The following is a 25,831-nucleotide window of genomic DNA, read 5'->3' as shown; positions in this document are numbered from 1 at the left end:
GGATGAATGGATGGGAGAGTGGGTTCATTTGCAAGTATGTCAGATAGGTAAGGTAGGTAGTAAATACTGTAGGTGGGTGGGTGGCGAGCTAGCTATGATGGATGCATAGGAAAGTCAGTTTGTCGTGGAGGTAAGACAGCTACTATAGATGGGTAGGTGGCTAGCTATAAGCACAACTGATGGACGAGAAAATTAATTTGTTGGCTAAGGTAGATGGATGGATAGACATTGCTCTACGTAGGAGTAGGAGGAGGGAATGATTCACCGAGCCTCTATTTCCATGGTTGTTAGGTGTTCTCATCCCTCACTCCGCCTTCACTGCTGCGAACGCCTTTCAATCTTCCCAATTAGCTTCAATCACATTCCCAACACATAAACAGAGTGGCGAAGCGGCTTGAGAACACTTAATGCATTGATTGATTTGAGCTGCCGTGTTTGACAATAAAAAGACAGAAAAGCTAGCAGAGATCAAGGCGAAAAGGTTAGCATGACAAGGCTAACACTCCATAAGCTTGACATGCGAGGGGGATCGGCGGCAGCAGCTGCACTCCTCACATAATGACACACATTATTGGCTCCTTAATGGCCGGCTTAGTAGCCCTCCGGTGTGGAGCCCCTGCAACACAACATTCCCAGAGAAACACGGCCCGACGGAATAAATGTGTGACTCCTTGAGCCGAGGCCTGAACATGACGGATGCAGAGGACGCCCTAGACCTATACGCTCTTGGATCACCCTCGCTTTCGCTCCTTCTCATTCTCTCTCTCTCTCTCTTTCTCTCTCTCATACTCTCTCACTCGCTTGCTCTCTCTCGCTCTCTCACCCCCGATCCATACGAGCCTCTGGAGACTCATAGGAGGAGACTCCCACAATACACACACCTTCTCCCTCCCCCACAACCACTATCTGTCCACCTCCACTGTCAGATTGTGGACAAAGCCAGAATAACAATGTGATGCTCTTAAAGGCATAGCCTTAAAAGCTCATCATTGCAATGCATGAAACACATGCTCATATCTTATTTTTCATACCATTTCAATACATTTATTATACAAACGTTCTGTGTACCTGTACGTGAGCTTAGGTAAATTGACAGGTCACCCCATCAGTAATGAAGATGCAAGACAGACTATGTAGGTCAACGTATGCTGTACTACAGAACATGTTATGTTATTCCTATTATTAGATTTGTGTAACAGTTTTATTGACTCATCATCACTGCTAATGTACTTTTAGTTACTTACATTACTTTACTCACATTGAACATATTTTAAAAGTTGATGTGCATAATTTTTGACGTACTTTTATGTTGGAAGTTAAAATATCTCAGCATTTTGAATAAAAATGTTAATATTTCAAAATAAACTATTACGTATTAGTTGTATAGTACATTTACAAAATAAAATATATTCACTACCACTCTAAACATTTACAGAATTTGCCATATCAATTAAACTATATTAAATTAAAGAAGAAGTCAGCCCCCCAAAAAATCTTTGCAATAATATGTTCAATGCACCTTCATTGGATTTTAATTCTTAGCTCATATTCCACAAACGCAATATTAATCAGAATGCCGCGTTTCAACTAGTGGGGCTGCATCGAACATTTACTTGGAAAGAATTTTTGGGGGTTGACATCCTCCTCTTTAATCACCACAGCTACAAATATAATGCTGTACCAAAGACTGAACATATACAACAAGAAATAAAATAACAGTTACATTACAATAATAATAATAATAATAATAATAATAATAATAATAATAATAATGAAAAAACGTAGCAAATAACTACATAAACAAACATAAAATATGATTTTCTAATTAAATATACAAGAAGAGCTTCCTTCGCATTGGCATTTGGCACGAAGACCTCTATAGTTTTGGTTTCCACTTGGTGTACAATCTACAAGGCAGGGTAAGGTGGCTTCATTTATAGTGCATTTCATACACAAGGCAACTCACTGTGCTTCACACAAGCAAAGACACAACACCCACAAGCATTTACAAACAGACTAGTTAACATTTAGAGGCAAAGCAGAACAAACAAGAGTAGCTTATAAAAATGACTAAAACAATGTGCTACATTGACAACATTTAAACACGTTCACAAAAAACTTTAAACACATTTGAGAGTAAAGTAAAGAAATAAAAGTGGGCTTTTAAAATAACTAAAATATAAAACATGTTTAAACTGTTTCGAATACCTTAATCAAAGAAAACGCTGTTCGTACTGTAGATGAAAGAGAAATATGGTTGGAGTCTCCAATTCAATTCAAAGAATTCAAATCATGTTCGAGTACAAAATGAGTAAACATGGTTAATGTGCCAACCATGCTGTCCTGCACATGAACTCTGAAGAAAGCAGCAGTGCAGCATAGAAAATCCATTCCACTACATGTGCAGTGTAAATGGCATATTTGCAATCTGTCGATTACGCTATACTGTGTGGCATACACAGTAGCGTACATAGTCTATCTATTGTATGTCTATATAGCTGTACATATTCCTGACCACTGGGGTGCATGACAACAGCAATCCTCTGCAAAGCTGCGGCTGCAGAATAACAATCAGCACATCACACGCACAGTGCCAAGCACCACCTCCAACCCGCCTGCCACCCCACCCGCCCAGCTCACACAGTCAATGAACATGACAGAGGAAGCCCACCTTGCATAGTAAATGCTTTGTTTGCTTAAAGCGCCCCCTTGTGTCACATTTGAGTACAATTCCAGAAAACAAACAAACAAACAAACAAACAAACAAAAAACAATAAAATTAACTGTTGCCTTTAGTTAGATTGACGTCCTATGTGGGTGCTGTATGTGCCTGGGAGAAAAGCGCATCATACATGAGCACATCGTCCCATCACTTGTGTTCGCGAAGGACTATAGTGCAGCTTCTCACCTGCTAACAGGCCCCGCTGTGGTTAACCACAATGGAAAAGTGCGGCACTACGCAGGAAGTGCTGCAGGCGCGTGGGAGGTGCAAGTGTCGAGAAAAGAAGGCCAGTTCGCACGTGAGGGCTTCTATTTTTAAACACACCCCTTTCTCTTAAGCCTCGTCTCTTCCGTCGGGTAACAAATTACACCAAGGCCTCACAATCTTTAACTGTATACCTCCATAATGCACATTTCCTCCTGCACCCTATAAGTACAACCAAAATGCCTAAATGCCTACTAGTCGTATATCTATCTATCTATCTATCTATCTATCTATCTATCTATCTATCTATCTATCTATCTATCTATCTATCTATCTATCTATCTATCTATCTATCTATCTATCTATCTATCTATCTATCTATCTATCTATCTGTCTATCTATACGTGTCTGTCTGTCTGGGTGTTTTTCCTGCATTAATATGTTGTGTCCACCAGATGGCAGTGTCGCCTTCGTAGTCACGTCCAAAGGGGACAGAGATTATTATACGTACTTATTGAAGTACAACGTACAGTAACTAATAATGCCCATAAATCCATAATAGATGTAATAATGTTTTTGTAGTTTATCTAAAATAATATGAACAAAGCACCTATAGTAATAAACATATACTGTAGCTCTCACTAAATTGTTCTATAATCTAATTTCTCCCAAATCCATTCATCGAACTTGCAAAAGGTCTTCTGTATCATCTTGCACACAAAGTATTACAAATTATTTCAAAAATGAAAATTGAGGTTATCTTATCTGATATTAAGTTCAAACGCCTTTAAAAAGATCGTAATGCTCAGTTTTGATTGTCACAATTCTTTTTATACTGTCATAGTAGCTGTTTCCACCCATTCCGGAGCCATTTGAATGCCCACTTTGTGTTCTTGTCTCTTTTGATCACAAAAGAGTGAACCTGTATGAGGCACATGGCCGCCCGTTTACCTTGGAAGACCTTTACAAATATCTCCTTTTTCCCCCCTTCCCAGTTAAGGACACTGAAGTGCAGCAGGCTACTGTTATGTGTTTAGCAGATGCTTATTATGCAGGCGGATGAATACATCTCATTATTCATCACGTTGGAATAATTTGGAAGATTACAGTAATTGTATTTTTTTATGAATTTCATCATCTAATGTAGACGTATACACAATGTATGAATAAAATACAGATGTAAAAACACATTTAAAATGTCATTATGTTGAGAAAGAAAAAAGAGTAACACTTTAGAATAACTCCTTGGCATCTTAAATGTGAGACAGGGAAAGCACTTACTTTCACATAAAAGGAAGAATTTTGATGTATGCACCATGTGTGTGTCGTCCAAACATTTACAAGTAGACTATTACTCAAATTGCATAATTAAGGCACTGTCCACGCCACATAGACGGTAGTAACAAGAATTTAATTGCTGAATGCTGAAAAGTCAAATTTTGTCAAATTTCCCACACAAACTTAATCGTGACCATCAGAGATCAGCATGATGTTCACTTGAGAGCTGACATATTTGTCATCGCTTAATTTTATTTCACTAATTAATCCTGAAATAAAATGTCTGATGAGACATTAAAATCAATTGTCATTTTCATTTTCAGTCCTTGATTTGAGGAAATCAAAACGACTCATTCTGTTTCAAATTGCCCATCACAGCTCGTTTCCTAGCAGACTGGCCAAGTGCTGGTTAGATGGAGAAATTTGACAGTACATTCTTCTCTGAATTTCCAGTCTTCACTATCCACTTTTCTTTTAGCAGCCAACTCGGAGCATTCCATTTTCGTATGCAGTAACAAGATACGGGGATCGGGAGTAGGATTGTGATTGGGATCGGGAGCGGGAGCGGGATTGTGATCGTGTTCAGGAAGGGCGGGAGTGCTGGAGCAGGGAGCGAAAGTGGGAGCGAAAGCGGGAGCGGCCGCTACCCAAGTGTGCTGCTTCTCGTGTAAAAAAAAGAAAAAAAAAAAGAAAAGCTATTGGGAGTGTGAGCGGGATTCGGGGGCGTTATCAAGTTTGTGCGTAATGTACCATCCAACATCATCCCATCCCATCATCATGCAGTAAACTGACCAGAACAAAGAGAACATATTACTCCAATCCTAAAGTCTTTACACTGGCTCCCAGTCAGCTGTAGAAGTGATTTGAAAATTCTGCTACTGGTCTGTACATTTTTGAATGGTTTGGGTCCTGAACAGAGATGGGAAATCAAGGTCCATAAAGTAAAAACTGCTTCTACTCAGGGAGCTCGTTTACGTGCCGTGTTGAGTAGAAGCACCAGTGGCTAAAGCCTAACTGTGGCAGGGTTTTTATTTCCTGGACCTGAATTTCCCATCTGTGGTCCTGAATAATGAATACATGAAAGAAATGCAAATTGAAAATAAACCCAGTCGGGCTCTGAGGTCTGTAGACTCAGGCCAGTTAGTGGAGCCCAGGTTTCAAAGCAAACGTGGTGAAACGCCATTTAGATGTTATGCTGCATGCAAATGGAATAAGATGCCAACAGGTGACGTCTCAACTAATACAACCATTTTCCACCAAATTTTTCAATGTTTATGGAACAGTTTGACTTTATTCATATAAGATTATACCTTTTTTGTAATATTGTAATATTACAACTTCTTTTAACATGAAGACTTTTTTTTTTCTCATTTGGGTACACAGCAATAACTTTATCCTTGTAGTATGGTAATTTCCAACTCTTATTAATTGTTTGCATGTGTGTGACATCAACAACAGATTTTTTGGTTAAATTTGAATGTAAAAGGAATTGGATTGAAACTATTCCAATTGAATTTGGAGGATAGCCCAAAATGAAAACACGTCGCAAATGTCCTCATGAAATTAACACGGTTGGCTATTGTTATTTTTGTTGTTTTTCCTTTTCATCTACTCTATTTCCTCAAATAGTAGCCTCATCTCTTTATTGGTTCTCAAATAGATGCAGTATTACAGTTTTGGAAGGTTTTCATTTTCTTTTCTTTTCTTTTTTTTTTTTTTTTACTAGACCGCATTCGAATGTAAGAATGTATTAGATTGTAAATGAGAACACATGTAAGGAACTGTGATATCATTTGTAGGAGTTTAACAACATATTTTTGAGACCTCTCACATCCTTTCTCATTCAAGGCGTCACATTGTCATTATGTGCTATATTATCACCTTGTAAAGACACTTCATTTGAGCCAGAGCTTGGCCTACTGGCGCAATGACGGATGGAAAATGGGCCATTGAATTATAAAGTAATCTTAAAATGAAGTATTAAAAATACCAGACTAAAATTAGTTAGGTGTTTTTTTTTATTTGTTTGTTTTTTGTTTTTTTATGCGGAATGGGTATTTGTGACATAAATCACTTCTGCTCAATACTTGCCTTTCCCAGTTTGGCACAAATTAAGGTAATACACTTTTGGGTTGTAAAAAAAAAAGCTGAATTTGGATGACTGGAATGAAGCCTGGGAATCAAGTTGGCTACTTACAAAAAGTTGTAGTAATACAAACATATGTGGCATTTCGCTTGTGATATGTAGCATCTTTTTGGAAAGTGGTGGTCGATTCATTTTGTTGGAAAGTTTGTCTTTGTGAGAGGCAAAAAGGGGGAAGAAGCATGAGGAGGAGGTGGGGGCGTACAAAGGGAGGTGAGCTCCTGGAGTGCAGGGTAGTAATGGGAATCACAGGGCGAGGCAAAGTACTACCAAGACTGGTAGAATGGGGGCCTTTACCAGAAACACCTTCTGGTGTGCGCACCTTGTCCACCAGAGAGCAGTGTGATACAGACACACAGATACATGAAGGAGATGGTTACATCTGCTCAGGAAGCTGTTGCAATATATGTCGTTCTTCACAGAGGATTAAGAAGATAGGCCTGTGAGTATTGTTATATTATCTGTATACAAGTTGCTCCACTTTTTGTGTTCAAAAACTATTGACTTAAAGGCTTACAACTCTGATACCTATGGTAGTCATTAGCCCATCCATGAAAATGGACTTTGTTTTTGTTAGCATTAAGATAAACAGATGTTCAAAGGCCAAATTATGTGGTTGTTTTAATTACACAACATGTAATTCTTTTTGTCTGATGTTTAGTTTGACTGTAAATTTCAATTGCGAGTGGCAGTTCACATCTTGAAGCTGTTTTTTTCCCCCGTCTGTCAAATAGCTGTTTGTTGTGAAATGAGTTGAGTTGCATTCACTACCACCATGCAGCATCCGTATCTCAATTTTTTGTTCGCAAGTCAAAGCAGAAATTTGCAATAATGTAACATTTCACAAAAAATCTTTTTTTCTTTCACAGAAAGACTTGTTCATTTTATTGATTTAATAGTTTTTGTTTGATTTGATCAACAGTTCAATGGAAAAGTTGGCAAATTAAGAGTTGTCACAAACTAAAACCAATTCACCACTGGGAAAGCTAGAAATTATAGGAAGAAATAGTTGTCTGAATCCGAAGCAAGAGTAAGAGCCTTACAACTCCCCCCTGCACACACAACAACAAACACACAAAATGTTCCTCAGGCAATCACGGATAGCATGCGATGTAAATGGTCTCATAGCACGAAGGCTTGGTGGGCGTGCTGAGCGGGCCCCCGGGCTGCCAAACAGAAGCACTTCCTGTTCACACAAAGGACACGACGAGTCTGGATTCCGAGACCGTAGCTCAGCGTCTGTGATGGCCACGCGTCATCGGCTTCGGGTGGAACGGGAGAACGTTTCCCAGACTGAAGTCAGCGAGTGGGCAGGCACCGCTCACAAACACATAGAGGGCCTTCTACTTAACTGCAGTCGTTTGTCGGCCCAATTATGTGACGCTAAATGACACTGACCTACTTTTAAGGCATTGCCAAATTGAGTTTAATTATTTGTTCATGTATAGCTGCCACTGCCTGTTGTAAGTATTAATGGTGTTTATTTCATTCACAACTGCTTATAAATACATTCTTTAATGTGGAAATCGACCCAAACACATTTTTTTCAAGAATATGTTCCCAGCAGGCCCACTAGTTGAAACACGGCATTCTGATTAATATTGCTTTTGTGGAATAGGAGTTAAGCCGCAAAATCCACTTGTTTTTAGCCATCTCAGGGGGCGGCCATTTTGTCACTTCAGTCGACTGAAAAAGACATCACAACTGCTCAGGGCTCAGGTAACGACCAATCACGGCTGACCTGCTTTCTGAAGTTGAGCCGTGATTGGTCGTTACCAGTCGACAGATGTGACAAAATGGCCGCCCCCAGAGATGGCTAAAAACGGGTGGATTAACTCTTATTTCACAAACGCAGTATTTATTAGAATGCCTTGTTTCAACTAGTGGGCCTGAATAGAACATATTCTTGAAAAAAATATGTTGGAATACAACTAAAAACAACTCAGAAAATCGTTTTGTGCTAACTAACATTGTTGCCATAAGTGTCAATAATTAATATTTTAAAGTTCTCCCAACATAAATGTACTGTTTTATCCCAAAACAGTTTTTTACAGTGCCGTCAGCATGGATGCTAGGGGTGGGCTTACCATCAGGAAAACAAAAACATTTGCCTGGGGCCCCAACAGTTTTATTTTATTTAGACTCATTATTTTTGTTTTAGCATTAATTTATCCACTTAACCCCGCATCAAAAATAGTTAATCTATCATGATTGCTTCGAGCGCACGTCACCCATAACCCCCCACCGCCCTTTTCATGCAATGGACTATTCCATCCTCTCACGGTGCATTTACAGACATAAATCAGGAGGAAGGTTTCAAAACAAACTTGTTGACTAACCAACAACAGCAAGAGCCAGACCCTCTTGCCAGTAGCAGTCGCACTGCTGTCAGTGTCAGCTGAGGAAGATGCAGTATAGGGAAAAAGTGCAGTGTGATGCTTTTCATCATGAAGATGGAAGTATCAAAGCAGTCAAAGGTTCCAGCTTACTAGCGCCCCAGATGGGGGACAAGCGCAATGTAAAATGGATGGATTATACTGTTATACAGTATATGGAATAAAGATGCAATTTGTGAATATGAAATCCACAATCGTTTTTAATACTTTTTGGGTTAAAAATACTTTATTGTGATGGATGAATTTCTAGGCGGTGTACGTCGCTTCACGTGGCCACTTAGCTGGAACAGACTCTAGCTCAACCATGAACCTAAAAGGACAGCACCATAGAAAATGGATGGATGAATTAAAAAAATGTCTAACTGCTGCTTGTCTACTATTAAATCATACAAAGCACAAATAAACTTTCCGATATGTTTTAGCCACTTTCTTGAATTTGATGCAACAGATTTGGCCAAGCGACGTCACAGCCTTCATTCCTATAGAGCCATAAAACATTTTCCACACGTGAGCGGCAACACGGACCACAACAAACTTGTATCTTTATTACCATCTCAAAGTTGACAAGGAGACTTGGACCAACGCGGGCTTTTGCGGTCAGGCGCAAAAAAAAAATGACGCAATAAGCGCTGACAATTTAATTTGTGGAGACGGCGTGAGTGCACATCTGTGCTTTCTTTTCGCCTCACGTGTAAAAAGCAAACCTGGATCCTTATCGTGGACGCTGCCAAGAACTGAAGGCTTGAAACAAACCATGTTTAGATGCTGACCACCATTTTCCACAACATGTAGCTTGAAAAAGCTGCGCAAATACAGAGTCATTCCTTTGTTGATTTTTTTTATTTTTTTTTATTTAAGGTTACTGTTGCCATAATTTCCCATCTGGAAAAGTGTGGCCGCTCAAATGGCGCTGGCTCTGGATGCCTGCAGAAATTGTGTATGCAGAGTGAACACATTCTCAGGTGCACCTGTGATTGCAATAAAATACGTCTGGTCCAAGTAAGGCCATAGACTGCGTAGACCAATTTAATCTTGAATTTGTGCTTCTTTTTTTCCCAGTAACCTTCTAGACACTTTGCATTGCATACATTGGCAATGGACCAACTGTGTCCTTTGCCTTCAGCTATAGCAATAATGTCATGCATAGATTCATCTGATGAAAGCAATGGAAGATTTTAGATGTGCAAAGTCAATCTCCAGATTTATAAACTATGAGGCATAGATTTTGGCCGCTAAAGAGGAAAGTGAAGGAAGTATGCCCAAGAACTAATTGAATGGATGGCTGGATGGGCGGATGGATAGATTGATACACTTACAAAAAGATGGCATTCAAACAGGGGTGTGTAGACGTTCTTTATCCACTGCATGGATCATATCAGTGGACCAGCCGGGACATATCTCATTTTAGCGCGAGCATCAGTGCTAATGCTATTGGTAATATATGCCCATATTCGTCTTTATATTTAACAAGCAGACAACTAAAAGTAGCTTCATTTCGATTAAGCTTCAAAACTCAACGGGTTGCTGGGGTGCAAAAATCAGGTTGTTTGCAAAAAAAAAAACCTCATTAGTCCTAACACTCTTCAGACTGCTGGGCCAAAAATAACCAAGTTTGGATAAAAAATTGGACCGACCCGCTACTGGGGTTAATTTGTCCCAACTTTCTGGGGTATTTTGTACACTTTATGGTATAAAACAAATATTTTCTTTATTTGTTTTTATGACCCAGCAGTTTCAAAGGGGAAGTTAGGTAAAAAATGTTCTTAACAATAACATGTTCTACGTGCCCCTACTACTGAAAATGACATCCTTAGGCACTGTGATGTCATTTTCAGTCGACAGTAAGTGGCAAAAGTGGTAAAATTGACGCCCCCCGATATAAAAATGGGTGAATTTTGCTACATAAATCATATTCCACATATGTCATATTAATCACAATGCCATGTTTAGATGAGTGTGGCCGCATAAAACATATTATTTTAAAGGAACAATTTTGACTTGGCTTCCCACTTTAAGGGTAAATTGTGCTTCAGGTCAATCATAAACTAGTGATTAAATAACAAATATGCTTTAAGGCAAGCATCACCATACCATTTTTTCCCCTAAAAAAAAAAGTATGTATAGAATCTGTAAGTTAAGTTGGAAGATTTGCTGTCAGACAAACATCTTAATATTAAAACTGATACTTTAAAAAAATAAAGTTGTTACATTTCATAACACCAGGGGTTCCAAAAAAACTACAATTATTCCTAACTTCTGTTTTATGTCAAATCACACAACACCAACTAAATGAAAAGGTTCTGTCAGACAGCAAGCATCATATTAACAAAATGGATGCTTTCCTCAAGTAACAGAGCTAGACAAATAATTTGAGCCTTGAACTACATAAATTAGCTCCACTTGTGTTTTTCTAACCCACTCAATTCAAAAAACATATGCTGCGTTAGACATGGGATTCATTTTTTTTGTAGATGTATCACGTTTAAACCGCTATAATAACATGGGAGTGTTTTTCCCGACAAAACACTTTTTGGTGCGAAATGTGACACAAGCAACTAAAAGTTTGTGCTCTTCAGCATACATTTCAACAAGGGAATACGATACAGAATAAAAACAACATGACTTACATGGTGGTCCATCTCAAGATGCAGTTGGGGTTTTTTTCTGTCCACAACTATATCACAACCTCAAAATTGATTGAAGATGTACGATTTTCAAGGATGGCTCATCTAATTGCGAAAGATCTTCACTGTAGTCCCCATGAAGCCACCGGACTAAGGAGGATTTGGCTGCTTAAACAACACCCCCCCTCCCTACCAGTCCACTAAAATTATTTTGTGTGGGTGTGTATGCGTGTGTGTCTGTGTGTGTTTGTCCAACACAAGATAGCCAATGCAGATGAGGTCAAAGTGATCAGTGCGTGCTTTTTTTCAGCGCTCAAGCAGCTAAAATCTTTAAGTGATCTTCTTCCAGCTTCCGATGCTTTGCCAAAATGAGACTTTGAAATTTTTGATGATCTCTGTAATGGAAATTTACCAGAGCACAGTACTACATGAGATCAGATATGAATGTCTTCGTTGCCTGACACGGTGAGGCAGCATGCGGTTAATTGGCCGAGGTTATTTTCACATATGTGTTTCAAATAACAGTAAACAATTGTTTGTGATCACGAGATAGCTTATTTTTGGTGTAAGTGTGACAGCAGCCATTTGTTATTGTATAGATTTTATATAAGCATTTCCATATGTTTGTAGCATCCATACAGCTGTACGATAAGACAAACTTTATTAGTCCCGCAATGGAGAAATTTGATAAGCAGATGGGGGTCAAACCCATGACCTTGGCATTATCAGCACCACGCGCTAACCAGCTGAGCTAACCATGCACATGTACAGCTTCTCTTTGCCCTTGTTCCTGACGTCCAGTCCGGAGATACCTAACCGCTACGCTTTGCCACTAAAACTGTGTCAAACCGCCGCAGTATAGCGCCAACTACTGATTACTCCATGTCAGATTTTCTTTGGTATCGGCAGCCTCTACAAGTGCCCAATACCTAAAAATAAGGCCAGTATCAACCCGATGCCGATACCTGATGTTGGTACTCACCCGTCCCTACTTTTAAGGGATAAACTAGAAAGAAAATTGTCGTTGGATTTGGTGAAGCAGCCATTGGTCCATTACTCAAGGTTATTTTGCACGTACCTGTGACCAATTGTCATGTCATGTCATTTTCCAAACCGCTTATCCTATACAGGGTCGCGGGGAGTTGCTGGAGCCTATCCCAGCCGTCAACGGGCAAAGGCAGACTACACCCCGGACTGGTCGCCAGCCAGTCGCAGGGCACACATAGACACTGTCACTGAGCGGGAATCGATCCCACGCTGCCCGCACACAACTCGGGCGTGTGTACCACTACACTATCAGCGGACTTGTGACCAATTGTATACTCTTTTTTTAGGGTTAGTGTGACAGTACCTTCCGTGTTAGTCAGACGACCTTGTAGACGGCATTGTGCGTGGCAGTTTGATGCAAATTTTCCTCTGCCTTGCGAGGTATAGACCAAAAAGACGTCTTGGTTTTCCCTAGTGGTCTTTTACAATACCGGTAATATTAAAATGCCAAAGTGTTCTTAGTTCTCCTTCTTGTTTCTATAACAATCACTTTTTGTGATTAAAGGACATATGGATCTTAACTGCTGGATGAGTGGTATAGAAAATTGATGGATGGACTATGCTGTTTTGACAATGGAACAGATTAATTCAAAATATGTTCATGGGGAAATTTGTTTTGAAACTAGAACAGTTAAAAGTCAACTGCCGTCATGGAACAAATTGCACTGAACTTTAGAAGTTCCACTGTATTGTTAATCACACCTGAGCATTATTATGTTTGTAAAGGCCAATGTGAGTGCACGCAGGTTTTGGTCAGTTTTTATTAATGTTAACCGCGCAGTCTTTAAAAGAGTATTTTCTGTGACTAAACAAATGGCTATGCAGCAGCTTTTGGCTGTCTGTAAAGTCACCATTGATTTATTGCGTCTGCTTTGACACCCACACATTTAATACGCACTGACCTCAGCTGATTCAACAGCCTATTTTGCCACTGTGGCCGGATGAAATAGTAAAACCTTTTTGGACGTTCCCATTTATTGACTTATGCAGTTATTTTTCCTTTTTTGTCTTTTTTTTATTGGGGGCGAAGCTTCCCGTTGCTCAACTCCCCCTATGTTCACTCTATTGATCGCTTGCACCAGATGGAAAAAGAACAAGTGGTATATGTGGTATTTGGCATTAGGGAAAAACAGATATTTGGAGGATGGGTCAGATACAATAGCGGGTGTGTCTTAAGTAACCCAAATAAAGATAGAGGAAGAGTCAGACACACGCATTAGTGATTAATACGGATTTTTCAAGTGAGAAAACAGATGAGTGCTGATTCACCGATCGTTCCCGACAGCGGTGATTACACGAGGGAGAGCAGTGTGTTTATGTGAGAGTATTTTGCTACGTCAAAGGTCTGTGCATCATGTATGTACATTGTTGTAATTTTACATCCTTAATACTGAATTTGCCAGTATTATAAATCTATATGGATAAAGATTTAGACACACAACACGGCTGAGAAGTCATTGTTTATCATACCATCCACAGTCATGGTTTCATTAAATAAAATGCACAAACAAATAAAATACGCACTTCTAGAACTTTGCTCAACACCTTCATCTTAGAATTGTGAAGAATTAAAGTGGAAGTCAACCCAAACATATATTTTTTTCAAGAATATGTTCTATACAGGCCTACTAGTAGAAACAAGACAATATGATTAATATGAAATATGAGTTAAGCATCAAAATCCACCTGTTTCTAGCCATTAGGGGGTGGTCATTTTGTGACTTCTGTCGACTGAAACACAGACCCTCAGGGCTTAGATAACGACCGATCACGGCTCAACTATTTTCTGAAGCTAAGCTATGATTGGTTGCTATCTAAGCCCTGATGGTGTGTGATGTCATTTCCAGTCGACAGAAGTCACAAAATGGCCGCCGCCAGAAATGGCTAAAAACAGGTGGATTTTGTTGCTTAACTCAAACACAATATTAACCAGAATGCTGTGTTTCAACTATAGTGGGCCTGCATAGTACATATTCCTTAGAAAATATATGTTACTTCTCAGTTAAACTGGTTGCTTGTATACGCTGGTATACAAGAGCGTGTACATATGCGTGTATACATATATATGTGTACATGTTTGTGCTCAAGTGCGTGTGTACTCATGCGCGCAGGTTGGTCTAAGCCAAAAATGCCAAGGCTGATTTTTTTTGTGGTCGTCGAGCCCTGTTTGTGTGTATGTATCACAATTCATATATGCAGGAGTGTATAATCTGAAACACCATGTGATTTCCTGGTGGGTCGAGCAGCGGTATGCGCTGCTCAAGACCGATATTCTGGCCCGCAGTTCCATTTTGAAATCAGCAATCAGATAAATGAATAAAACATAAATAAAAACATTATAGCTAACAGATTTTATATGAAGAAATGCCTTAATTAATGCAAAAAATATTGCCGTAGGCCATACTTTGCCCATGTCTGCTGTAATGGCATCATTATTTTATAAAGCTTTTGAAATGGATCTGGTTATATTGTACACGTAGAAACATTGCAAGCCTGCATTTTCTCTTTCCTGGCCTGATGTCACCCACGTAGTCAGACAAATTTTTCATTTCCCGCCCCGCTGTTAACTGACCTGGCCCTGACTCCATCTGGCTGCTTAAAACAAGAAAGCCATCACAACTATTTTGTTGTGTGGACACTTGGAAAGATGAGGGAGTCACCAGGAGGGAGCGTGAGAAGTCAATGAAGTGTAGCCTTGAGCTCAAGAAAAAAGATGATGGGGATGGTATTCCTATCAGTCCCCCTGGTGTGCACAAACTAAACATACGTTGTACGCATGAGAACAAATAAACACTCTTTGGGGAGTGATGGTGGCTGTTGAAGTTGAAGCGATATACTACAAGTCTTTCTGGATAGGATAATAATCTTCATGGATTTTGTACTTCATCCACTTAATCAACCATGACTTGAGTTTTGATTTTATTTATAGCTTTTCGGTGAATGAATAACTTTTTTTTTTTTTTTAAATGAATAACATTAGTTTGCCAGATGTTGATGTACACCTGCCTATATACCAACTGATCAATCATATATATATTTATATATATATATATATGCAGTATTTACACATATATACATACAAGACCTGCGTCCTGCTCAACCATTCCAATTCTAAAAAGATGATTCATCTAATGACTTTAATGCACCATCCCTGATACCGGTATTGCACACTGCTCCGTAAGTAAGTGTGCATTATCTGGTGCAACCTGACCAGCCTCAAGTGCCCTCATAGGTTCGCTTGGAACCAGTTTTTGCTTTGAACCACATACTGCACTAAGCTCTCGCCTCAGAACAATGATTCATGCCTCACGTCTCACGCAGGCTGCCCTTGACATTCTTTTGAAGGTTACACAGTAGTCATTGTATTACAGATGACCTGAAAAAACATATTGCGAAATACAGCACCAGGTCAACCACAAGAGCTGTGATGTAAGAATTTAAATGAGCCTGAAAGGATTCATTTGTTAGTCATAATTGTCACAGTGATTGTGTTTTTTGTCATACAAATGCTAGATTATAGTTCTGTTATAACCTTTTGGTATACAGCAGGGGGGAAAGGGATAAAATGTCATTGAAAGATATTACAGCCCTTGTTGAGTAACCATGGAAAAATAGGATATTCAGTCTTGGGGGAAGCTATTTGGGACGAATAGAGAGGGTTAGAACTGCAGCTCTTGAAATAAAGGTGCCTTTTTGCAATTTAAGACAACCGCATGCATGAAGCACACATTCAGCAAATTCATCGTGCAAATTTGTTAAACATTTGCCAACCGGCAAAAGAAAGTCAACATGATTATTGTACAGGGATTTTGGGTGCCAGTCCAAGCTCTAATTTTAATATACTTCGTACCTGAGTATGTCCAAAGACGAGCCAAACTATGTAAAAAAATGTGTGAATTATAGTCTGAAAAATACGGTACCGGTACTTAATGCTAAAACAGTGTTGGTATCTTGTGGATCAGCATAAAGATGGCAAAAACGGGAGGCACAAGAATATGCTGTTAACCTAGATTGGAATGCTGAAATACATAAGCGGTTGAGCGAAACAACACATTTAACAGTTTGCTGTCAGCCAGTTGATACAAAACGACCTCATCGGCCAAAGCGACTGTTGACAGACTCGTGACTCAGACTGGTTGTACTAATAATGGAAGAAGTTGCAGAACAATTTTTTGTTGGCAGGGTGAATAAGTGAATAAATAAACTAACAAATGAAATATTTGTTGTTTATTAATGTCAACAAAAAAATGGCACATGTAGAATTGTTGTATAAAAGCAGTATCACTTAAAGTGAAGGTCAACCCAAACGTATTTTTTTCAAGAATATGTTCTTTGCAAGCCCACTAGTTGAAACAAGGCATTCTGATAAATATTGCGTTTGTGGAATAAGAGTTAATCCACCCGTTTTTAGCCATCTCTAGGGGCGGGCATTTTGTCACGTCTGTCGACTGAAAATGACATCACAACTGCTCAGGGCTCAGGTAACAACCATTCACGACTGACCTATTTTCTGAAGCTGATCCGTGATTAGTCGTTACTTGAGCCTTGAGTAGTTGTGATGTCATTTTCAGTCGACAGAAGTGACAAAATGGCCGCCCCATGAGATGGCTAAAAAGGGGTGGATTTTTCTGCTTAACGCATTTTCCACAAACGCAATATTAGTCAGAATGCCGTGTTTCTGGGAACATATTCTTGAAAAAAATGTGTTTGGGTTGATTTCCTCTCTTAAATTTGAAGTCAACTTGGATTGGCCCCAGCTCCCTGTGACCGGATCAGGATAAACAGATGATGGATGGATGGGTATTCATTAGAATAATTGGGTTTATTCATTCACTTCCTACACTCAGAATCATCAAGCATACAAGGTGTTGCAGCCACTAGAACAATCTTAGCCTGTTAATAATAAACCAAGTGTGACCACTGTGTTGTAATCCGAGGAGAATCATATTCCAACTCCTTATTGTGCATTCTTTCTGGAATTGTTGATGACATATGTTCAAGAACCAGACACTGGGATCCCTTTCCTTCACTTTTCCAACTTCCGTGGACTGGAGCCTGTTGCCCCTCCGGCCTGACTATGGAAAGCCACGCGCCACCTCGTTAGGAGTCGAGCTGTGGCTCCAATGCTGCTTACCTCACCATTTGAAGGAAATTCTAGAATGACACCGAGGATACCCCGAGCCACGCAAAGGTAATTCCAACCAGGTAGCCCTTGCCCTGACCCACATCGTCCACATGTAAGTTATCAGAATTGCAAGTATCAGACAGAACTTTCCCAGATGCGACACTCAAACTACAGACGACTGCATCCCCTGAATATAAAGCTGTGTTCACACTTGGGACGTTTGCTTTGGATAAAACAAACTCGTCTTTGATTGTGCTGTTTGTTTGGAACTGAGGCTCGCCAAACCAAAGTAGATGAACCTCTTTTTGAAAACACTTTCCAGGTCCACTGCATTTGCCGCATACACAAATTCGCACACTAATTGACAAGGCCAAATGGCTGTGCACACATTGTGTAGATGAAGAAGGTGGTTGGTACCAATGAAAAATACAGACTGTGGAAAGAGAAAAAGAGAGGGCAGCTGCACTCACTCTTTCCACAATAAGCCTTGGCAGTTAGTTGGAATGTTTGTACGCGCTTAGCTCAGTAAAACGATTTTCACAATACAGACTGTGATTCACATTGGTTGTGCCGAAGCAGCCAAACTAATATACATCCGTGATTGACAACACTGATAACGCTTTGACTGATATCTGACAGAAGCAGAATAATAAAAGAACTGTATTAAATGTGTTAGACCCGAGTGAACCCCAAAACAAGCTTTTGCATCTGATAATTCGCTTTCCCAGACGGATGGATCCCCTCATTCCCATTAAGTCCCACACTGAGACGGCCTGGCTGGAGGGGCTGTGATGTGGTTGGACGCGGTGAGCCAGCGTGGATTCCATCTCTGCTTTCATGGAGTATCAAGTGTTCCTGGCCTCTCTTCGCTCCAGTCCTAAAATTCAACGGGACAGGCTCAAGCAAAAGATATAACGGATAATGATGATCTATAGGTAAATGCTACGGTCCCCTCCATCTCAGCAATAACGGAAACGTCGCAAAAACTTATAGCCAAGAAGGTACCTCCAATCAAATACTCTTTTATTGCCTGCGTCTAATAAAAAAAAAAAGGACATGCCCAGATGAAATTCTTGTTTACCTTGTCAGAAAGCCTCGGATCTCCCGTGCCCTAGACTGTAATATTCTCTCATATTATGGCCTTCCTCTGTAACCGGAGGTCAGGAAGTACAGTTAATAGCGCTGCTGTGGGACAAATGCAGATTACCGAGGCTTGACGTAACCATGAGAGTAAAAATAAGATCTTCTATAAAACCGAGGCTTGAAGCAAAAAAATCAGTTTGCGCCGGCTCCTTTTATGTTCCATCCGCAGATAATCTCCTTTATTTTCAGAGCTTTAATAGAAATTAGCATTTTGTAGCACTTGAATCCGTGAATCATGTAAGTGGCGTCTTCAGTCTGTTCTCTGCAGTAGATTTGTGTCAGAGGCGTTAAATGCCATCTTCAGTTTATCCAGCCAAATTGAACAATGTCACGCTCTGCTAACCGCAACATGATTACTTGCATCACTGGTGATTATGATGAACATGTCAGTATTGAAGTATTGCAGGGATTCTTCTTGTCCTCTATGGTTGGTCACCCTACTTGAATGGATGCACAGCTTTGTACCCATCGCCCCAAAGTTTACGGATACAAACGCTATTTGTTTTTATATATTTTCTTGGGTCTCTTTAATTCGACACCATCAGCCTCTTCCTGGCCTGGCATCAACCCATCTGTTGAAGGTTTCCCATTGAACAGAATGCCGTACACATGGTTTTACTAACATCGGACACCTCTCCCTTGAGACTTTGTAGTCTTAGTCTACTGTGAGGCCACATTCCTACATTTTTCTTACTCACTCACCCTTTAGATTAACTTCTGACCGTTGGGTAAAGGTTCCCTCGAGTTCCCACCTACGATATTAGGGCATCTGCGTTCTAGTTTTACCATGGAATTCCTGTCTGTTCCTGGTGGATTTCAGTCACGACCCTCCTGCTTTGAAGCCCCTGTCATCAGAGCCCCCGGGTTCTGTCGTTCCATAGCTGACTCACCTAAAGAATTTATTGTATATATTCAAAGGGTTGTTCAACATAACCAGTGGTTAGGGGTAAGGTTGTGGGAATTTCTAGTTGATTAACCTTATTTTCAGAGAGCTAATCCCGTCTGATTAAATCAGGAATGTGCAAGAGAGTCATCCACGACTCCATACCGAAAGGAAGTTTCCTTTCACTCAATATTTCATCGACTATGCTCGTCATCGGTGGCCAAGTCTTTTGATTTCATCATGAAACAAGACAAGGCATGAGTTATGCCAATTTAATCACATCATTACTGGATCATTCCAGGCTTCTTTCAAACCCTCTTGTCGACATTTTCACCCTGTGTATGAGGAACAAGATGTATCGTGCATTTTTACACAATCATAAGAAGCACGCAGCATCCGATGTCTCTTGCAGACACACGTCCGGTGGAAGTTATGGACGGATGGCGGAATGTAGCGAGTGATCCAACATATGGGTGCCGTGCCCTACGCGTGCCACCGGGGCAATTTTATATCGTTCCCGCACATGTTAGTCGGAGGAAAAGCATTCTGTGGTTTAAGATTCGTGCGAGTCCAGTCAGCTATACTTCACTTAGCAACAGTGTTTGGAAAATACATTTGAATTTTGCAGCCTCACACCCATATTCTCTTCTCTGGGTGTGTGTGAGCAGAATGCCCTTAATTTGGGCTATACTGCAAAACTCCCAGCTGGATGACATTTCCAGAGATCTGTGGCCTTTCAACACAAACCCTTGAAGATCAGAAGTGGTAAGGATTGTTAACAAGGAAGAGAAAAAGACTGACATATGCTGACAGGTTGATTGGACTGACTTGGAGGAGAGGAAATGTTGAAGTGTATGCGTTCGCTAACATTTCAAGGCAGTAATCAAGCCATTTCTTCTGGCTGACAGATTTGGGTCTCCCGAGTGCCTGCAATCATCAAGTGTAAAATTACACAACCAAGTACATTTTTTGGAAGCTGCCGATGTGTGAAAATCGGTTTATAGGCAAGCAGTTTAAATTTTGGCCCTAGTGTGATGTAATCTTTTTTTTTTTTTTTTTTTGTATAATACTTTCCAAATTCACATGAATTGGTAGCTACCCGGGCAAAGATCTGTCATTTTTCTTTCTCTCCACTGGCATTCAGGCTGCACGGAAACATGATCATGTCAAAGCCTATTGTTGTGTTGACTGTCAGATCAGTGTTAGCTATTAGCATTAGCTCCTGATAGCCAGTATATATTAGCGATCACCAGCCTTTGTTGCATCATGGGGCGGTTTTCACATAGAGCAATATTTTCTTTACAACAATTCACCATTACACCGAATGTAGTTGTTGTAAAAGTTGGGAGCCCGGACCTTTCTCTTAAGTGAGCCGGTCACTTCTTTGGCTAATGGGAGACAATGACACCCAAAGTGGACTTACTTTTTTTATACATTGTATTGTGGTAACCGACAAGGGCGAGACATTCACCAGGGGTACCTTTAAGGGAGGAGAATGAGTTTTATGTACATGTTTCTGAGTTCAAAGGGATTATAGATATGAAAGGGTTGAAAGGGAGTAGTTTGACAGTCAGTTTTGTTGTGGAGAGTAAAGAGACATGACTCACCTTTGTGTCCTCATCCCATCATTTACCGCATTTCCACAGTATCATGTCATCCGAGACGAGCAGTCTTATATTAGAAAAGCACAAACACCTTTGAACACCTATGAACTTTAATGTTCATAGGTAAACAGACCGTAAAAACAACTTTTGTATTATTGCTCTGGTGCCCGTGCGGTTCAAACGCTTCTTAGTTGCATGAGATAAGACATCCCTCAAAAGCCCCTGCCTTCAATGTCGCTGATAAACCAGAATGAAAAGTGTGCTGTATTTTTGATCCTTGGGGTATCAAATGTGGGACATTTCACCAAGTGACATGGGAATTTGTGAAAAAAACCCGACATCATTTGCCTTTTACATGGACCAAATCAATCATACAACCGACACATAATTGAAAGCTGGAAATGCCTGGTCATTGTCCTATTTAGTACAACTTTCCGAAACCCGGGATCCAGTTTCGAGTGGCAAACGACATTCTCGTGTTTTACTGATTTTTTTTCTTCCCTCGAGCAGCTTTGTATTTGGGAAAAAAAGGAAAAGGAAACCTTCAGTCTGCTCCGACCACTGCCAACACTTTAATATTGCGGCTGCGGGATGTTGTGAACTGTCCTTGTCTATCAGTGTTTGATGGCTGCTGCTTGCGGACGTTTCATAGCAGCAGAAAATGAGAGCAGAAAAGGTTGAAACACAATTCCCACCATGTAATACTGTTTTCTGACCTCCTGATGTGTAACTACCACGGCGCAAAAGACACCTGAGCCCTTCCTGTTAACAAGAAAGCGTATTATCTTGTTGTCAATTTATGTCTGCTGCGCCTTATAGCACTCTTAAATGAAGATGATCAGAATTACCATCTGAGTTAACCTCATGTCAGGGTTCGTGAGGAGCCACCGCAGTGCAGTGAGGCAGAGAGGCAAGGAGTGCAGGAGTCTCAAAAAGTAATCAAAAGTACGAAATCGACAAAGTCCAAAACAACTCATTGATCAAAGTAGCAAACAAACACAGGGAACATGACGGGAGACGTGAAAGCAATGTAAACAACAAACAGACAAAGCTTGAAAGAAACTAGGGAACTAAATACATGCAAACTGACGACACCTGGACAAGACACGAGCGCTGAGGGAGCTGATTGGTAGACACAAGGGACCGGGCTGACGAGAACAGGTGAAAACAAAAACCAACAAAGAAGACATAACATGACGGCATAACATCTACTCAACAAAAACACAGATCATGGCCCCTCTTTTTATCCAGCATCAAAGGTTTACCTTTTGCATGGTTTGCTTTTTCCCTTTGGCTTTTTTATGACACTTTTTCTAAAAGAATAACAAGAAAGTATTTTTGCCAACCGCTTCAGTGTCATCAGTTGGAGATCATCTCCAGGAGTCAATTAGATGATTGTTGTTTTTATTTGGTTAGGTTTCTACTTCCTTTCTTTACTCCCATTGACATTACAGTGGACAGGGAAAGGGAATAAGCGAATTTCCGCAAATAATTGACACTCCTAAAACCTATTTGAAATACCTATATTAATTGTTCAAACCACAAATATACCACCAACTATAAACCCAAAACCATTTATAATACAATGTCAAATATAGCCTACTCTTAAAAATACAGTGCAGCAAAAAGCTTACTGCTAAGCAAGTGCGTCAACAAATCCGTTGATGACGATGAAGAAGAATTACTGTAGCGGTGCAGCCTGGAGTAAAACCATGAACATTTGAGTAAAAATGAGTGACATTAACAAAGACTGGGAGAACAATTATGGAGAAAAGCAAAAGGTGGACTTTTTGTGCTTGAATGCCCCCTTCTGAGTGAGGGAAGAGACTCCTTAGTGGTTGCTTTGTTGTTATCGTCAACTAAGTGATGACATCAGGCACAATTTTCTGTCATCACTACAAACTAAATGGCTTGTCGACAACTCGTATAACCGCAAGTAGTTGCACAGCGCTCCAGTGATCATTCCGGGATGTCCGTAATATATTTTTGTTTTATTATTTCCCTCCAGCATGTGGTGATTGATATTTTCCACAACACCAGCATTGCTCCGATCTTTATTTTAGTTCAACGGTTTTTGTTATCTGTCTGAACACCCATATCATTTAGCGCACAGCATGTTTGCAAAATGTCGACGAGAACAATTTAGGTATTTTTTCTTCGCTCGGTTCCCCTCGATTAGTTTAATGACATCTTAACGTAATACTTGGCTGCATATACTGCATGAAAATAAACACGTCCGGTGCTTTTCCAAATCGAGCAGGGCTCTATGAACTGCGTGAAAGATCTATTTTTCATTATTTGTCAGAGCTTCTGTTTTTTCCGAGGCTTTTCTGCAGACATGCGGTGTGTCACAGTGATTTGTGTCTCACTCTTGACTAACTGACTCGGGGATATTTCACTCCACTTCACTGGAAAGCCAAGATTCAGATGTCAACATTAGCTGGAATTGAAAATATTCACAAACACTCAACATCAAGAAACACTTTATGAGATCCAAAAATACCAAATATTCAGTCCATGGAATTGAATAGAATTGATTGTATTTTTAAATGTGTAATTGTGGCCACCGAGCGTTTGCATTTTTCATTCTGTAATGTTTATTGTTTTATTTTAACCTTTTTCCCTTTGATTGGTCGGTGATCAGTCTAGGATGTAAACTGCCTCTTGAGTCAGCTGGGAAAGGATCCAGCTCACCCGTATTCCAATTGAGGATTAGCAGCACAGAATGGATGGATGGAATTTAGTTTTTTTTTTTTTTGGGGGGGGGGGGTAAAATTGGATAATCAAAATGCATGTACTATTTTTTTTAATTGATTTCTCATTCATTTATGTCAGTTGATTTATTGTAAATAACACTGTCAAATAAAAACAAATGTTTTGGCAGAATAAAAAACATTTATTTTATTAAAAAATTGGTTAATTTATTCTAGTTAGACTGATCATAAATAATACAAAAAATAATAAAATAATACTAAAAAGACCATTCAGCGAACAGCTATTTTTCAAATACAGTACATTGCATTCATCAAAGGATGAGTAGTTTTTGTTTATTTTATTTTATAAGCGCGTGTCACAAAAGTTATTTTCACACTTAGATGGCAGTTTGGAATGTTAAAATGTGTATTTAAACCTTGTCCTTACTTATAGTTAATAAGCGTGCTGTTATAGCAACCGTTTGGGCCTGGAACACATTATTTAAAAAAAAAAGAAGATGAAGGGAAGATATCTTTTAAATCCGAACAAATCAGGTTGATCAGAGCCCAGGAGGTGATTGTGTTCAATTTTGGAGCCTCCACCACTCTGTGCAGTATGAAAAAAGCAATTTCCATATTTTACAAACTATTCATCTCAGTGTTACTCAATCAGCGCCAAAATCATAACTATATCCAATAACTGTGCTTTTATTGAGTGTCATTATAGTTGTTTTATTCCTTCAATATTATATCGATGTTATCCATTTCACAGTGTGACTGGTTGACCACGTCAGCATGCTCCTTATTGAAGCAGCATTCAAATTTGACTGCACTCAAGCTACACGAGTTGCTTTCTTGCAGTCCAAACAAGCGCTCTCTGTTATGCATCAGTCTGCTGACAGCTGCCTTGGCACTTGTGGACGGGCCTGCACTCTGGCCACCAACACCAAACACATTTGTGGTGGAGAAACGAGTAAAAACGGATTAAAAACGATTTATTGCATGTAAAGGAAGATTAAAGTGGTTGATTTTATCTCACATGGCTCATTTACTTTAATAGGCTGCATCTTCCTGAGGTTACTTTTGATCTATTGGGTCAAGTATTATTTGGAAAAAAATGTTTTCCCAGTCACAGAACAAGTTTGACAGTGAGGCTCAACAGAAGTGCCGGCTGGCTGAGATGCAGAGCTCCAAAACAACTGCACTGTGGAAAGTTAAACTCCCTCAAACGCGAACCTGTCTTCAACAAAACAATAACGGGCTTTATGTTTGTACATCCACAATTACATTTTGCATAACTAATGTTTCCACTTTTCCCTCACTCTTTGGCATCCGGGCCAGTCACTGGGAAAGCCTTTCTGTGTCACAGGCCGACCTCCACCAAGGAACAGGAAAGGGTTTGTGTGGGTGTAATAGCGCAACATGTGCACTTATGAACAGCGTTTGGGTTGTGAGCGGCGGCGGGCGTGCGAAGGGCCGCTTGAGCGCTTGTTTTGGCTAATGCTTGCTTTGATTTCTGCACCAGCTGTTTCCCAAAGTGCTGCAGTCAGGGGGTTTGTATCTATTGATCATTACCTCCATCAAAGAGGTCACGTCTGGCCACTGAACTTCGATTTCTCACAGAATGAATGGTAATGACACAACTCAGACATATGCAAAAGGTGGAAACTCATTTTGGCTTGCCCTTGGGAGAGGTCTGCGCTCAACCGAATGAAATTGTACTTTTCATTTGTTAACTCCACGAAGGAAGTTTGACATTGTTGTTTTTAGGGTTCACTCACATATGATACCATGCTGATGCATGCTGAACTCTTCCACCCCTGCCCAGTCAAACAATTTGGACATAAGGGGCTCTATTTTCATCCCAAGTGCATTACGCAATTAATCATTTAATCATCATTTGTTGTCAAACATTCTCTCCAGTACAATTTTTATCTAACTTTTATGTAATCATTATTTCAGCTTTTTT

General features: G+C 39.9%; 1 long non-coding RNA gene across 1 annotated transcript in view; it reads left to right on the top strand.

Annotated features, from left to right (window-relative positions):
• LOC147138622 (uncharacterized) overlaps positions 1 to 18,412 on the top strand; it is a 79,675-nt gene extending 61,263 nt beyond the window's left edge. Inside the window, exons 4-5 of the long non-coding RNA XR_015089045.1 lie at positions 17,416 to 17,605; positions 18,268 to 18,412. This is a non-coding gene — a long non-coding RNA (uncharacterized LOC147138622). The remainder of the gene's footprint in view (positions 1 to 17,415; positions 17,606 to 18,267) is intronic.
• The last annotated feature ends 7,419 nt before the right edge of the window (positions 18,413 to 25,831 follow it).

This window comes from Filicampus tigris, chromosome 12 (assembly GCF_054856515.1).
Source record: "Filicampus tigris isolate MCC_2025a chromosome 12, RoL_Ftig_1.0, whole genome shotgun sequence".
Classification (NCBI taxonomy): Eukaryota; Metazoa; Chordata; class Actinopteri; order Syngnathiformes; family Syngnathidae; genus Filicampus; species Filicampus tigris.
This window is presented reverse-complemented; position numbering and strand designations above follow the sequence as displayed.